The sequence below is a fragment of the Pinus tabuliformis genome, chromosome 5_1, assembly GCF_031772625.1.
Source record: "Pinus tabuliformis cultivar Carrire ecotype Pingquan chromosome 5_1, CPIR1, whole genome shotgun sequence".
NCBI classification, from domain to species: domain Eukaryota; kingdom Viridiplantae; phylum Streptophyta; class Pinopsida; order Pinales; family Pinaceae; genus Pinus; species Pinus tabuliformis.
Genome location: NC_142305.1, coordinates 735014248 through 735017259, shown reverse-complemented (window position 1 = coordinate 735017259; position 3012 = coordinate 735014248). Strand labels below are relative to the sequence as shown.

The 3012-nt window shown below is 36.5% G+C and overlaps 1 pseudogene; it reads right to left on the bottom strand.

Annotated features, from left to right (window-relative positions):
* Positions 1 to 789: 789 nt before the first annotated feature.
* On the bottom strand, positions 790 to 2331 carry LOC149167041 (peptide-N4-(N-acetyl-beta-glucosaminyl)asparagine amidase A pseudogene; annotated as a pseudogene).
* Between the last annotated feature and the right edge of the window lie 681 nt (positions 2332 to 3012).

The window sequence follows — 3012 nt, the reverse complement described above, 5'->3', positions numbered from 1 at the left end:
ATTGTTTTCTTGGTTGAACAATTTTTTACATGCATCACAATCTTCTAGACAACATCTACCAGTAGGAGGGATATCTAAATTTCACTCCATTGTTATTGTAATTTTCTGATATATACCTTTTTGTAATTTTTGGTCAAAAAATGGAACTAGCCTAAAAGAAGCTCATGGGCTTACACATTAGTTTTTTTTTTCAAAAATTCTTCCTGAATGCACTCAAGATATGTATATACAAAATATAATTTTATCATTTCTTCAAATTAATGAAATTACAGTGTTTTTTTTCATTCAAAAACATATATTTTAATGGTTATTTAGAACAAAAAAAAGTATGTTATACACTCTCTCATCCAAAAAATATGGTTGCTATTTTTCTCAATATATATATATATATATATATATATATATATATATATATATATATATATATATATATATATATATATATATATATATATATAGATATACTAGCAATTGTCCCAAAAGGTACAAAGAGAGGCCGATAGGATTATTAAATTAGAATTGTTGAATTTCTCTAGAAGAGATGTTGGTTTAAGCCTAACGGATGAGCAATTTGAGCTGGCTAAAGGCCTTCTAATTGTTTTTTATTATTGTAAAATTATATTGATAATTCATATTATACGATGGATGAAATGTAAGTTAATGTTACAGAAAACTATTGCCAAAGAAAACTATGACAATCAATTACCATTTGCCCATAAATAAAATAGTAGAAGAAAAGGAAACTATTTTGCACGTGGCATGAAGTTGGAAAAAACAAACTATCTCTCACTAGGATGTGTTGCCACACAAAGTCTCTGTTGAGTCTGAAACAAGTGCTGAGTTGATTGCTTTAACTTGCTTGGAATAGCAACCTTGAGTGCTTTGATAATTGTACGTCTGTTGGGTGTTGGTGATTGTATCGTCTCCCCTTGCATTTTGATTATTATTCAGAGATCTGAAGAACGTTCCACTAGAGTCAACAACGGATACATTTTTATTAAGTGCATTTGAAACATTTATTACAGCCATATGAGCATTGAAATATAAATATAAAGTGAAGAAGTCATCAACTTTAGAGGATAATTCTATTCCTGTGGCTGCCTCTACAATAACCTTACTATTGGTTGCTATCGTTTGGTTCACAATCTGTCGCTCTCCAAGTGCTTGAAAAGTCATTAAATTATCATATGTGAACTCTTGCAAACTATTAGTAATGAGCTTGCCATGAAAGGATTCTACCCAGCCAGAGGAAGAGATCCTCCTATTACCAAATGTGTGAAATGATCCATCCAACTCTTTGAAGTTTGACACAAGAGACAACTCCAACTCCGGCTCCTCGTGTCCAATCAATTGCCCTATGATTGCACTGCTAGAGTTCCCATCAAGCCATAGGTGCAAGTTCGCATCTATAAACCAAACATCTCTTGTATAAATCACAGGAAAAGGCCACACAACACCTACAAGGACCCCATCGATAAAGGCCACCAATTCTCTAAAAGGCCCATTACTAGGTCTAGTCAAATTATTTGCCTCAATATACACATTGGGGGGATTGTTGTACCAGAACTCATCACGTTGATGGAATGAAGCAAAAATCTCCAAAGCGGCCTTGTAAGCATTAGGTGGTAGTTGCAATGACTTTGATTGCACATCAGACAAATTTTCTATCTGAAACTAGGATCCCCCAATATGAGACCTAGGAAGCAAAATAAGCAAAATCAGATCTGCAAAACTTGTGTTATCTAACCCGTTATTACCAGAATCTCCATAAAAATTAAATGTTATATTGACATGATAAATGCCAGTGTAAGTCTTATCAACTACGCTATCAAGCTGGACTTCAAGGATTTGAGGCTTATCTAACATTGAAGAATATTTAGTAATATCCTTCTGAATGATCCATTCAATCAGTCCCCCATCGAATTCTGTTGTACAAGTGCGCAGGATCTCCACTTCACTCAACCACACCCATGCAATACGGTCATACTGAAACCCATCACACGTTGCCTTCCACTCCATCACCACTTTCGTCCAATTCTTCTGACAGTTTGGGGGTGGCGTATACTTTCCTATAACTGGAGGATAATTATACGTGTACCCAAAATCGTGGTCTAACAGTTGGACAGAGCATGGATTCTCGTGGGGAACCTCGATGGGTTTTGTAACCTCAAAAAATTCCTTAGCATTGCCTTGGAAGGGAGACAGATTTACCCGGTCTCTGGGTGGTCGAGCGAATGTAGTAGAGACCTCCCTTGGCCTCCGTACGTCAATGATGGCAAGAGTTGGAGTGGCCAGCAGTAACATCACCAGCATCTGCCAATGGATCTCCATCTAAATGCAAAATTCAACACAGTCTACTGATCAACCCTCTGCTCCTTGCCCAGAACTTTATAATGGAAAGCTCCTTGACCAGTGCTTTATAATAGAAATAACAAGGCTGATGCATACTCTGACGGGTGCATGGCATCCAGAAAATCTTGCGTTTTTCCAAAACGAGCACCCCGACTTTTTCTTCCACCGGATACGCGGAGATAAGGCCACTAGATTTTTGCTTCGAAAACATTACCAATGTAGGAATTTGGAAAGACCGCTGACGTTCCTCGACGTGAAAATATCTTCACTTAGGGTGCCATAAACTCCACGAACTCTCCTGGAAGCTCGGCGCACAGATGTCAAGTGGAGAGTAAAAGTTTTCCGTGCTTTCTTGATTTTCCGTTGTTTCGTTTTCTGGTTCAGATCAACGGTTGAAAGTGTCTCACCTGATCGAACAGAACAGGGTAAAAGTGTTGACGAAGAAGTTGATGCATAAGAAGGCCTATTGGCCTAATAATAACATATAATAATAAAACATTAAATTATATTTTTATATCCAAGATTTATAAGTAAAATTAGTGTTGTGCGGATCAATGTTACTCTCTAGTCCCAATGCAAATTTTTATAGACCATCCACTATGTTGTTTTTTTCCTTTCCGATTTAAGTTTTCTTTTGCATCCATTTGATAATGAAAGGAA